We start from the raw sequence: 13,887 nt of genomic DNA, 5'->3' as shown, positions 1-13,887 counted from the left end.
CCCCCGCCCTGCCCCGCCCCCGAGAGGTGGGACCCTCGGCCGCGCCGGAATCTCGGGGCGGCCTCTCTGAACTCTCGCGAGCCCTGCCTCCACGGCTTCTCCGTGGCTGGGCAGGTCCGACTCGGCCCTGACGTCATACGCACCACGGCCGGAAGTAGCCTTCTGGCGTCAACACCGGCCCTCAGCCCCACGCACCTCCGCCTGGTGATGTCCTGACCAGCCGTGAGGGAGTTGGCTGGCTAGGCACCACCTATCCTCTCCCCCAGCCGGGTCTCACTGCCCTCTTCTATTCAGAACTGGTTCTGGCCTTTGGAGAGTGAGCAGTGTGTTACTATATTTAGTCACGTGTCCTGAATGTTGTCAGAGTTTTTCTCAATTCTGCGCAAAGTATGTTAGAAATGGAACAAGGTTTAGAGGCCGTCTTCACAAATCCACATATTAACAGATTAAGAAACTATGGTCGACAAAAATGGATTAGCTGGCCAAGTTGCTTGGTAGCTGAATGGGGACTAGAAGTCACCTGGGTTTCTTGACTCGTGTTCTTTTTATCATGACTCTAGATTCTAGAAACTTGAGAGAGACTCGAATTTGGAAAAGCCATAAATAAACTTCGGCAGCATGCGTGAAAGACTTGCTTAGGTTATCTTGGAAAATTAAACATGTTTGACAATATTGAGCTGCTTTAACATTAGGATTAGAGAACTGTGAGGGGGAAATAACCTCCCTCTAGGATGACTCAGAAGGGATGGATTTGGGGAAGAGAATACAATATGCGTTTGAGGACAAAATTGGCCTTTGGATACTCCAGAAAATAAGTTACTCCCTATTATTGTTGATAAATTTATCCTCTATCTGAATATTAGACAGGGTTTATAAAAGACCCTTAGCTTTTAGACTGCTAAGCATTTCACAACATACGAAGATGTTACTGTGATTGAAGAAAATAACATTCTGAGATGCCAACCATCATCTTTAGGTTAGCCAAAAATAGGTGCCACCAAACAAAAGACTTAGGGAAGAATCATGCTATCACCTCTATCTTTTCTGTGCTTATTCGTATATTGCTTGGTGGTAGAAAAAACATTAGTCATTTGGTGAATTAATGAATTCTTGAGGAAATCAGCTCTACTTATATGATCATTTTGAGGCTTAAGTGACTGTTGCCATATACAAGCGTAATGAGGCTGAATTGTTATCAAACATGCTTACTTGACAGAAGCCTATATACCTCTCTCCCACCATACTTACAAATATGAATTTAAGTGGGTAGCTTCTTAAAAGCAAGAAATAAAATACCTAAGACTACAAAGTAAATCGATCATATTGATATACAGTTATCAAAATAGTAAAATAAATGTGTGATCTAGTTTTTGGATTGCCAGCTTCTAAGATAGCTCCCAATGATCAACACCTGATGGTATGGTATTCACACCCTGTACAATCGCCTCCCCTTGAGGATGGGCTGAACCTAGTGACTTTGTTCTAATAAATAGAATACAGCAAAAGTGATGGATGTCACTTCTGTGATAAGGTTACAAAAAAGACTCTGGCTGCCATTTTGCTCATCCTCCCTTACTCTCTCACTTGATCACTCTCATGGAAGCCAGTTACCATGATGAGACCTTCCTTAATGTGGAGGCTTACATGGCAGAAAACTGAGGAGGCCTCCGGTCAACAGCCATTGAGAAGTGGAGATCCTCAGTCCACCAACCTATGAGTAACTGAATCCTGCCCAGCTTTCTGAATGAGCTTGGAAGCAGATTCTCTCAGTTGAACCTTGAAGGCAGCCCCAGCTGACACCTGTATTGCCCCAGCTGACACCTGTATTGCCCCAGCTGACACTAGCTGACACTAGCTGACACCTGTATCACTTATGAGATACCCTGAACCAGCAGACCCAGCTAAGCCATGTCCAGATTCCTTACCCACAGAAACTGTGAGTTAATGAATGTTTGCTGTTGGAAGCTACTAACTTTGGGGCAATTTTTTACACAGTCATCGATACTCAATACATGCATAGATTTGTTTCTTTATTAATGCATTTAGTAACAAAATCAAGACCTAAAGTAATAATGTAGTAATAATGCACATAACAATATTTTGAGGTATCTGCAGCATTAATGTGGTAGAAAATATATGTGATGTATATTACTGACAAAAAGCCAAGGTAATGCAAATATCTCTGTGGTTTATTGCCTACATTCATAATTAAAGGAAATGTTAATTTTTACTTAGCATTTAGTGGAAAAAATATGTTGAAATATGAAAATGCTTGTTGTATATATTTTTTCCATTGAGGTTCACAGATTCAGATTAAGAAGGCTTGGCCAAAGTAATAGATTACTTATAGGGCATACCAAAATTCTTATCACCAATACTTTAAAATATTAGACTTGTGAAGTTCAGGTAATAAACCCAAGTAATAGATATACACATGGTCTTTGCTAACCTTACTAAGCTACATTTGAATGTGAATTTTTACCCCTTTTCTATTACTTATTCCTTCTTCTCCAAGCCTATGCTAAATGGAGGTAGAAGAGGTAAAATGGTAGGCCAGAGAGAGTAAGAAAAGTCATAGTGTAAACACTTTCAACATTCAGAATTCAACTGAGTTTTGTTTTCAGCATATGAAGTTGTGCGCTGTTTAACCACTGAGTCTCTTCAGTATATTACTCTCATTCTCCTGGCCCTACTATGAAGAAAATAACCGAGAAATGCCAAAAGACAGTTATAATAATAAAAGGAATACTATTACTAAAAACCATCCAAGAGTGAGTCAAGTTGTTTTCTAAATATGCAACTTTACAACTGTGGGATATAGCCAAACCAGTATTTAGAGGATAATTTTTTGCTTTAAAAGCATTTAACAGAAAACATAAAAATGTCAAGTAAATGAACCAAGGGCGTTGTGAGGGTAGCTCAGTGGCAAAATTCTCACCTGACATGCCTGAGACCCAGGTTCGATTCTCAGTGCCTGCCCGTGCAAAATAATAATAATAATTAAAGAATAAAATAAAATAAGGCAGAGATGAAAGAACAATTTTTTTAAAGTAAATAAACCAAACCTTCAGTTCTTGACATCATTAAAAAAAAAAAAACCAAAATAAACCCAAAAGAAGTAGAAAGAGCTAAATGTTAAAGCAGAAGCCACTCCTGGACTCCATGTACTGAGTAATATAATATTTCAGATCAAATATATATCTCTATTTTTCAAATGTATGTAAGTTCTGTTCTGATTAGAAAATTCAAATTCATTTTTAAAAGCTAAAAGCAGAAATTTATGCAATAACCCATAACAAAATTGAGGTTGACCAATAATAATTCTATGCCATTAGATTAAAGGAAGAAGAGAGAGAACAGGTGCTTTAAAGTATCGGGAAGGCTGTTCTAATGACAATCTGTTAATATTTTTCCTATGGAAAGTTGATGGATAAAAGAATTGAATGGATCTTTCCAGTTTGACACTGAGTACTTGATTCCTGGGTCCTCTTCAAAGGAATTGGGCATGTGAAGAGGACCCAGGAATCACATGCCCATGTACTTTCAAAGGAACTGTATAGCTCAATGGCTAAATGCAATTAAGTTTGTTTGAAAATAAAGGCTCTATTCTACAAACTCCAGGACTTTTCACTGGACCATTTAATCATATGCATCACAATCCATTCAGAACTCTCACCAGGCTGCCTTCTTCAGTTGGAAGCAAAGTACTTTACAATCCTGGAAACAATTACTCATAAATGATCCTGCTTTGAGTCCCCTAGGGGAAATGGTGAGAAAGGGGGAAAATTCAGTTTCCCCAAGGGGAGAATTCTTGATATTCTCACAGGCAGTGGGGACAGCCAAAGCAATAGGCGGAGCCTCCAATCTTAGGGTTTGTTCATATGAAACTTAATCCTGCAAAGGAAAGGCTAAGCCTACTTAAAATTAGGCCTAAGAGTCACCCCCAAGAGAACCTCTCTCCCTCTCCCTCTCCCTCTCCCTCTCCCTCTCTCTCTCCCTCTCCTCCCCTCCCCCTCCCTCCCCTCCCCTCCCCCTCCCCCTCCCCTCCCCCTCCCCTCCCCCTCCCCCTGCCCCTCCCCCTGCCCCTCCCCCTGCCCCTCCCCTCCCCCTCCCCCTCCCCTCCCCCTCCCCCTCCCCTCCCCTCCCCCTCCCCCTGCCCCTCCCCTCCCCCTCCCCTCCCCTCCCCCTCCCCCTGCCCCTCCCCTCCCCTCCCCCTCCCCCTGCCCCTCCCCTCCCCTCCCCCTCCCCCTCCCCTCCCCCTCCCCCTCCCCCTCTCTACGTGGGACATGACTCCCAGAGGTGTGGACCTTCCTGGCAGCATTGGACAGAAATCCTAGAATGAGCTGGAACTCAGCATCAAGGGATTGAGAGAATCTTCTCAACCAAAAGGGGGGAAGTGACATGAGATAAAGTACAGTGTCAAAGGCTGAGAGATTCCAAACAGAATCGAGAGGTTATCCTGGAGGTTATTCTTACACATTAAATAGATACCACCTGTTTAGTCAAGTTGTAATGGAGAGGTTGGAGGGAACTGCCTGAAAATGTGGAGCTGTGCTCCAGTGGCCATGTTTCTTGAAGATAATTGTATGATGATATGGCTGTTGCAGTGTGACTGTGTGGTTGTGAGAGCCTTGTGTCTGATGCTCCTTTGTCTACCTTATCAACGGACAAGTAAAACATATGAATTAAAAATAAATAAGCAATAGGGGGAACAAATGTTAAAATAAATTTAGTAGATTGAAATGCTGGTAATCAGCGAAGGGGCGGGGTAAGGGTTATGGTATGTATGAATTTTTTCTGTTTTCTTTTTTATGCTTTTTCTGAATTGATGCAGATGTTCTGCATCTCATGATGATGAATATACAACTATGTGATGATAGTGTGAGTTATTGATTACATAACAAGAATGGAATGATCATATGATAAGAATGTTTGTGTTTGTATGTGGTTATGTATCATAAATAAAAAATAAATTAAAAAACAAATAAACAAAATGATCCTGCTTTAACTTTTAACCATCTTCACTAAACTGACTATCACCTAGGGTTTAAAGCATCTGGAGGGTTGGTTATTTCCCCCCAAAAGTGAAAAAGCTTCTATGTAATTAAAAAACCTGAAGGAAAGCTTTAAGAAAAGATGAAAAATTTATTATGTCTATCTATCTCTTTGCATTATGTTTATTGCTTGGCAAAGTGTAACAAAGAATCACATATGGTCTGCATTCAAGGACCTGTTTCTGATTTTAGACTCTATGGTCTTGCACAAGTCAGAAAAACTCTCTGAACTCCTATTTCCTCATCTATGTAATAAGAGAATATCAATTACATTAGTTACTGCAAAAATGAAATATGATTGTGTATGGTGAAAGCAGTTTGTGGACAATAAAACACCATCGCCATAATAGTAAGAATACTGGTTTGAACGTAGAGAGGACTTAAGTTTGAATAATAGCTACCTCTCAGGATCATTTTGTATATTAAAAGAAATTAAATGAGATGACATAAATTAAGCCTGTAGTACAAGAACCAGCACATATTCATGCTCAGTTCAAGGTAGTTATTATTATTACCACTAATAATAATAATTAGTGATATAGCAAAAACACGTTTCGTAATGAAACCCTTTTTTCTTATATCAACCACAAATTAAATCGATCCTCTACAATTGAGGAACTTTGGGGCAATGTTTACATCTATAAAGTGAGAAAACTCGCTGTCAGAATGTTTCTTGCTTTGATTTTCGTTTACTATTACTTTTTACGAATTCCTGATATTAACAGAGACACAGATAATTGATTTTCTGTGAAATTGGAAATGTAGTGTAATAAGCTAAGTGATGCTTAGTAATAATCACAGAATTTTAGTGGCTTAACACAGCAAAGATTTATTTATTATTTATGCTCCATGACATCACAGCTCAGCTGGAAAGCTTTGCTCATCCAGAAGGAAAAGGCACGAATGGAGGGTCCCTAGGTGAGACTTTTGTTCACAATTCATTGGCCAGAAGTAGTCAAATGACCCATTAAGTAAAAGGGAACCAGATAGTACAGTCTTTTTACATTTCAGTAAAGAGGGAAAGCCTGAAATATTGAACAACTAGTACTAATGACTACCATATATTGTATATGTGAGAATGCTAGACATTATATGATTCTCTTTCTCCACCTCTTAGATAAGAAAAACTGGCAGTTAAGTTCTTTACAAAAACGATATGTAAGACAAAAATATTGCTATATTAAATATGATTTAAATGTTAAAGCTCACATTTAAAAAGAAAAAAAGTCTGCTTGATACTTCAGGCTCCAAAAAATGATCCTTGCTGATTTCAGAAATCCACTAATAACATTATAGTTAAAAACTTAAAAGACTTTTCCTTTGACAACTGTGAAGGTTTTCTTGAATACACTGTCTTTCTTTCTTATCCCTAATTTCAGAATTTAAAATTTTCATTTTCTCAAGTAAGAGGAACAAAACACTCCCAGAAGATGAATTTTCCTCATAATGGTAGAATTCAACTTATTAAAAAAACCCATTCATGTTTTAAGGTGGACACCAAGAAAAAAAATAAAACAATTTTAATAAGTTCCAAGAAATTATTATAGTCACTTTGATATTGTAGAGCATCTAGTTATATCTTGTGAGTTTAGCATTTAAAACTATTATCCCTTTAAAAGCTACTACTTAATATATCTCAATAAAATTACATTTTTAAAAAAGATATTACTGTCTAATTTTAGAGGCATTTTAATGATACTTCCCCTATTTTTTTTTTTAACATGGGCAGGCACCCGGGAATCGAAACCGGGTCCTCTGGCATCGCATGCAAACTTCCCCTATTTTTACTAGACATCACTTGTGTGTATAGTTAAGTTTTGAGATCTGCCCTAGAGTTCCTATACTTTATTTGAATCTTCCTATTCAATTTATATTCTCATTTAATATATGTGAGAGAAGTTGACTTCTTTATAATTGGTTATTATTACTTCAAAGGTTACTTGAATTGTCAGATTTAGCTCTTTAGAGATAGTGTCATGTCTCAGAAAATTTTTATGCTTAGGGTTTCATTTTTTACGCCTCCGGTCTTTGGGGGTAAGGGATCTTTTTCCTTTTCTCACAGCCACTCTATTCACTGACCCTATGTTCAGGTCCTATCCCTTCAGTTATCTGTTTTACCTGTTTGTTTTCATTTTTCAGATGTTGAAATTCCCAAACAGGAGGAACAGATATGGCAGAGAATATCTGTAATTTGTATCCCACTAGTGACTTGGATGCTAATAGATGATCCTGCTGTCGTTTAAGACTATAGAGAAAGTCAGACAGATGTAGAGGCTAATAGATTTATTTCCCATGTTTTGGAATAAACTATCCATACTGAAGCAGAGGACAGGATAGACTAAGTGGGCAAGTGGGGCAGAGAATCTTTATTGAGCTACAGTGTATACTGGAAGGAAGGCCATATTTGGGGTCCACGTTTGGACTATAAGAGCTGTATCTTTAATCTTGTGGTCATGCAAATTTCTAAAATTCTTTGGACCTCTATTTCCTTATCTGTAATGAGGATAATTTAGGAGGTCCTTGTGCCAGTTTGAAACTGTCATGTACCCCAGAAAAGCCATGTTCTTTAATCTTTATTCAATATTGTTGGGTGTAATCTTTTTGATTATTTCCATGAGGATGTGACCCACCCAACTGTGGGTGGTAACTTTTGATTAGATGATTTTCATGTAGATCTATCTCTACCCATTCAAGGTATGGTTACTTAATGGAGCCCTTTTGGAAAAAGCTTCAGTGCCGACAGAGCCATACAGCCAGAGATCTTCGGAAATGCAGAAGGAGAATGCCCCCCGGGACACCTTATGAAATGAGGAGAGAAAGCTAGCAGATATCACTATATCCCAGCTGACAGGTGTTCCAGACCCAGCTGCCTTTCTTGACTCAAGGTATCTTTCCCTGGATGCCTTAGTTTGGGCATTTTTATAGCCATAAAACTATAAACTTGCAACTTAATAAATTCCTTTTTAAAAAGCCATTCCATTTCTGGTATATTGCATTCCAGCAGCTTTAACAAACTAAAGCAGTCCTCATTATCAAAGGATAATAGTTAACAGCAAAAAAAGGTTAATATTGTTAAGAGAGCCAATATTTTATGGTATATATGAGAAAGATGGTCTGGATGCTCTATCTTGAAAAATACAACTTAGAATTATGAAAATAAGCTTTTGAAATATATATAACCATATAGTACTTACAATTAGCAAAGACTGAATCACATTAAGGTTTTATTTTTAAGCATAATTTTTCTGACACAATTGTATGGCATTCTGAATTGGCATCCCTTAGTTCATATTTGACTTTACATTATGATCACATCAAGGAATGCTCTTGTAAAAATATCTCAGATTCGTGGGAGCTTTTAATGTTTACATTTGTCTATTTGAAACCATTGTTTGCAACTATTTCCACAATGTTAAAACAATCTAAGGTGAACTACCTTCTCAGTTAATCTTTTCCCACTAGAGAATGTCAACTTTAAGGCAATTTCCTAGAAGTGGGTCAAAGGGAATGCACATTTTATATTTCCAAACCTATTGCCAAACTACCATCTAAGAGTTACACTCATTTCCACTGCTACCAGCAAACAATACAAGAGAATGTCTTTTTCCGACATGCTTGCTCCCACTAGGTTTTGACCATATTTGTAATCTTGCAAAAGAGAGAGACTAAGACCTTGACCTGATAGTTAGGGGCCAACCCTGGCATTAAGTGGGAAAGGATGTTTATGTGGTGACTCATTTTATCAAAGGTAAATTTTTAAACAATTATTTTAACATTTTGAAGACTTTTGCTTCCTTGCAGGATTTTGTTATGAATGGCGACTCAATTAATGAATACCTGGATAAGGAAGACTCTTTCCATCTGATAGAGTTGTGAGATCTAAAAGAGATAGATATGTGAAATAACAGCTACTTTACAGGCATGCAGTCTGAGCTCCTCTTTCTCCTTTCAGCTCCCAGGCTAACTTTAGGGAAGTAATCACAAAATCCGCAGCTTGTTTAAACATAGAGAATTCTAATAGGTTGCAGAGCAGGCAAGATCATTACTAATGTTGGTTGTTGCTGTATTAATAATTTTCTTTGTGCTGGATGATTTTATAAATCCAGAGATGGGGAAAGAAAGGGAGGAATTATTGGATTTGCCTCTCACTCTGCTATGCTCCCCAAACCCCCTTTTCAGAGAGTTAGAGTCACCCATTCTATGCTGACTTGATTTCTTAGAGGGAAGTAACCCAAGCAGAGCCTTCAGAGAATTGCTTTTTTTCTGATTACACCATACAGAGTCTTGTGGACAAGGATAAGGGATTTGTCATCTCTTAAAATAAATAAGAAGCTATTGAGGAGTTTTAGGCAGAGGAATATTGTGGTTAAATTTACATTAAAATTTTTTTTTCTAAATAAAAAAAATTCTTTTTGTGATGCTACTATGGAAAACTGGTAGAAAGGTGTTTTAGTCTGCCAGTGATGCCAGAATGCAACACACCAGAGATGGATTGGCTTTTAATGAAAGGGGATTTATTTAGTTAAAAACACAAGGTTCTTTTTTTAATAGGTTATCAGTTTTTTTTTTAATCTTTTTTTAATACCAAAACACACAAAGAAAATGCAAACATTCCTATTTTGATCATTCTGTTCTACATATATAATCAGTAATTCACAATATCATCACCTAGTTGCATATTCATCATCATAATCATTTCTTGGAACTTTTGCATTTATTCAGAAAAAGAAATAAAACAAAAACAGAAAAAGAAATTATACATACCATACCCTTATCCATCCCTTTCATTGATCACTAGCATTTCAAACTAAATTTATTTTAACATTTGTTCCCCCTGTTATTTATTTTTATTCCATATGTTCTACTCATCTGTTGACAAAGTAGATAAAAGGAGCATCAGACACAAGATTGTCACAACCACACAGTCACATTGTGAGAACTGTATCATTATTCAATCATCATCAAGAAACATGGCTACTGGAACACAGCTCTATATTTTCAAGCAGTTCCCTCCAGCCTCTCCATTACATCTTGAATAACAAGGTGATATCTACTTAATGCATAAGAATAACCTCCAATATAACCTCTTGACTTTGAAGTCTCTCAGCCATTGACACTTTGTCTCATTTCACTCTTCCCCCTTTTGGTAGAGAAGGTTTTCTCAATCCCTTGATGCTGAGTCTTAGCTCATTCTAGGGTTTTTCTCAATTCCTTGATGCTGAGTCTCAGCTCATTCTAGGATTTCTGTCCCATGTTGCCAGGAAGGTCCACACCCCTGGGAGTCATGTCTCACGTAGACAAAGGGAGGGTGGTGAGACTGCTCGTCATGTTGGCTGGAGAGAGAGGCCACATCTGAGCAACAAAAGAGGCTCTCTTGGGGGTGACTCCTAGGCCTAATTTTAAGTAGGCTTAACCTGTCCTTTGTGGGGTTAAGTTTCATATGAACAAACCCTAAGACTGGGGGCTCAGCCTATAGCTTTGGTTGTCCACACTGCTTGTGAGAATATCAAGAATTCAACTTGGGGAAGTTGAATTTCTCCCCGTTCTCACCATTCCCTGAAGGGGGCTTTGCAAACACTTTTCCACTCACTGATCAAATCACTGTGGGATTCATCAGGGCATCACTCTAGACAAACCAACAAAATCTCATGTCCTACCCAAGGTTCCAAGTACTTATGGTGTTCAATCAAGCTATCTACATAAGTTATATTAGGAAATGCACTAGTCAAAATATAAACTTGGTACCAAATAAACATTTTTTGCTTTAGTCTCACATATAAATTGAAATTTTTAAATATTAACTGCCATCTATTTTCAGCACCCTGCAGTAATGACATTCCTTTGTTCTTCCTCATGCAAAAACATTTTTAAAATTTGTACATTTATTCACTATCATTATACACTCTAGGCATTCCTAGATTATACCATATAAATTTTTTATCGTCTATCTTTCTTTCTGATTTCATTTATCCCCCCAGCCCTCCTCCCTCTATCATTCTCACATTCAGCTTCATTCAGTGTTTTAGCATAATTGTATTGCAGTTATGTAGCACTGTGCTGTCCATTTCTGAGTTTTTATATTCAGTCCTGTTGCACAATCTGTATCCCTTCAGCTCCAATTACCCAATATTTTACCCTATTTCTATCTCCTGATGGTCTCTGTTACCAACAAAATATTCCAAGTTTATTCACTAATGTCAGTTCATATCAGTGAGACCATACAGTATTTATCCTTTTGTTTTTGGCTATTCTCACTCAGCATAATGTCCTCAAGGTCCATCCATGTTGTTACATACTTCATAACTTTATTGTCTTACAGCTGAATAATATTCCATTGTATGTATATACCACAGTTTGTTTAGCCACCCATCTGTTGATGGACATTTTGGCTGTTTCCATCACTTTGCAATTGTAAATAATGCTGCTATAAACATTGGTGTGCAAATGTCCGTTTGGGTTCTTGCCCTTATGTCCTTTGTGTAGATACCTAGCAATGGTATTGCCAGGTCAGATGGCATTTCTATATTTCAGCTTTTTGAGGAACTGCCAAACAGGTAGCTAACTTTCAACTGAGGTTTTTTCTTCCATGGGAAGGCACAGGGTGATCTCTGCTGATGATCTCTGCTGGCCTTCTAACCAGGCCTTCTCTCCAGGTATCTGGGTTCCAACAGCTTTCCCCGGGGTGTTTCCTTTCTGCATCTCCAAAGGCCTGGGCTGAGCTGTGAGTGCTGAGATGAGGTGTGCTGAGCTGCTGGGCTGTGCTACTTTGAGCTTTCTCATTTAAGCTTCCAGCCAATTAAATCAAACATCATTCATTGTAGCAGGCACACCTCCTAGTCGACTGCAGATGTAATCAATGACAAATGAGCTTCACATGCCATTGGCTCATGTCCACAGCAACAGAACTAGGCATCTTCACCTGGCCATATTGATACCTGAACCTAACTACCACAGAAGGGAACCAGAAGCTATATTAGTGGACCATTAGGAGACTGAGTTTTTATATTTATGTTATGCTCTTTTTTGGAAAATTCAATGAAGTTTATAAAAGAGAAAAATAACCCTAGATGTTAACTAAAAATCAGAACCATGTAAGAGGTATCTGCTGCTTGTGACAACACAGGTACAACAGGTGCTTGTCTATAGAAGCTGATCTGCATTTGGGCATAGTTGTAAATCCACAATAAGAGTGCATTTAGTAAGCAAAAGTACTTTGGTAAGCAAGAATGAATATCCAGTCTACCTGTAGGTGCATACTGCTGGACTTAATGGTGCAAAGGTTATTAAGTCATGATAAATTGGATAAATTGAAATCAGATACATCATCTTACTCATCAAGTAAATTTCCCTGACTTGGTTTCCTATGTAGATTTTCTTACGGGGTAAGAGCATACCAGTTAGCCAATAGGAAATGTTGATTTGCTTTGCAGTTACATTTCTCTTTATAAATTATATAAATTGCCACTTAGTCTTTTCTAGGTTAGATTACTGTTACCCTGTATAAGTTTTTCTGAGTTTCCTCTGACAAAGTCAAGGACATACAAAACTAAGGATCAAGCTCTATCCTAAGCAACCTAGACAAAGTTTTTTTGCTAACATCTTTGTATTGTTGTTCTGACTGCAACAGTTCCTGTAGTAGAATGATGATGGAGTAAAATTCATATAGCAGAATTAATATGAATAATAATTTAATTTGATAATTTAGTATGTTTATAAATAGACTTTTTTTAACTTTTTTTATTGTATAGTATAAGAAGTATATATACAAAGCAAAGAAATAAAAAAGCAATAGTTTTCAAAGCACTCTTCAACAAGTAGTTACAGGACATATCCCAGAGTTTGTCATGGGCTATCGTATGATCCTCTCATATTTTTCCTTCTAGCTGCCCCAGAATATAGGAGGCTAGAAGGCTTAAATACTTTTTTATCATCACAATCGACTTTTTTTACTTCTTTTTTTGTGAAAAATAACATATATACAAAAAAGCAATAAATTTTCAAAGCACAGTACCACAATTAGTTGTAGACATATTTCAAAGTTTGACATGGGTTACAGTTCCACAATTTTAGGTTTTTACTTCTAGCTGCTCTAAGGTACTGGAGTCTAAAAGAGATATCAATTTAATGATTCAGCATTCATATTCATTTGTTAAATCCTACCTTCTCTGTATAACTCCACCATCACCTTTGATCTTTCCATCCCTCTCTTTAGGGGTTTTAGGGCTATGGCCATTCTAACTTTTTCATATTGGAAGGGTCTATCACTAATATGGGTAGGGAGATGGAACTATCTGATATTCTGGAGAGGCTGGGCCCTCCAGGTTTTGACAGTTTGCAGCCTTCAGTAATGCCATCAGCCAAGTGAGCTGTCTCTCCCACATCCAACCACTGGGTGATGTTGGGGTTCAAAGGCCTGGCCTCCTTTGCCTTATTGCCTTGACTGGGACAACTCTAAACGGCCATCCTAGCTCCAGAACTCCCTGTGGCTTAGGCTGAGACCTCTGTTACAACTGCATTTAGTTCAACTTCCTGCTCTTCCTGATCCTGCTGCCCTCTTTCTCACCAGAGTTGTTCCAGAGAATGTCTCCAGTAAATCTTCCGTACATTAATCTAAGAGTTACAAGGATAGCCCCCAAGGAAACCTAACCTACAACTGGGCCATTTTATACATGAGTTAGTCTTCTAATAAGCATTTCTAGCATTAAAGTGGGTCTATTTATATATCCAGTGGTGAAAGTGTCCCTGGTGATATGGGAGATGACTCCCAGGGATTAATCTGGCCCTGGCACCATGGGATCAACAATTCCATCGTGACCAAAAGCGGGAAAAGAAG

This window comes from Tamandua tetradactyla, chromosome 7 (genome assembly GCF_023851605.1).
Source record: "Tamandua tetradactyla isolate mTamTet1 chromosome 7, mTamTet1.pri, whole genome shotgun sequence".
Classification (NCBI taxonomy): Eukaryota; Metazoa; Chordata; class Mammalia; order Pilosa; family Myrmecophagidae; genus Tamandua; species Tamandua tetradactyla.
This window is presented reverse-complemented; position numbering follows the sequence as displayed.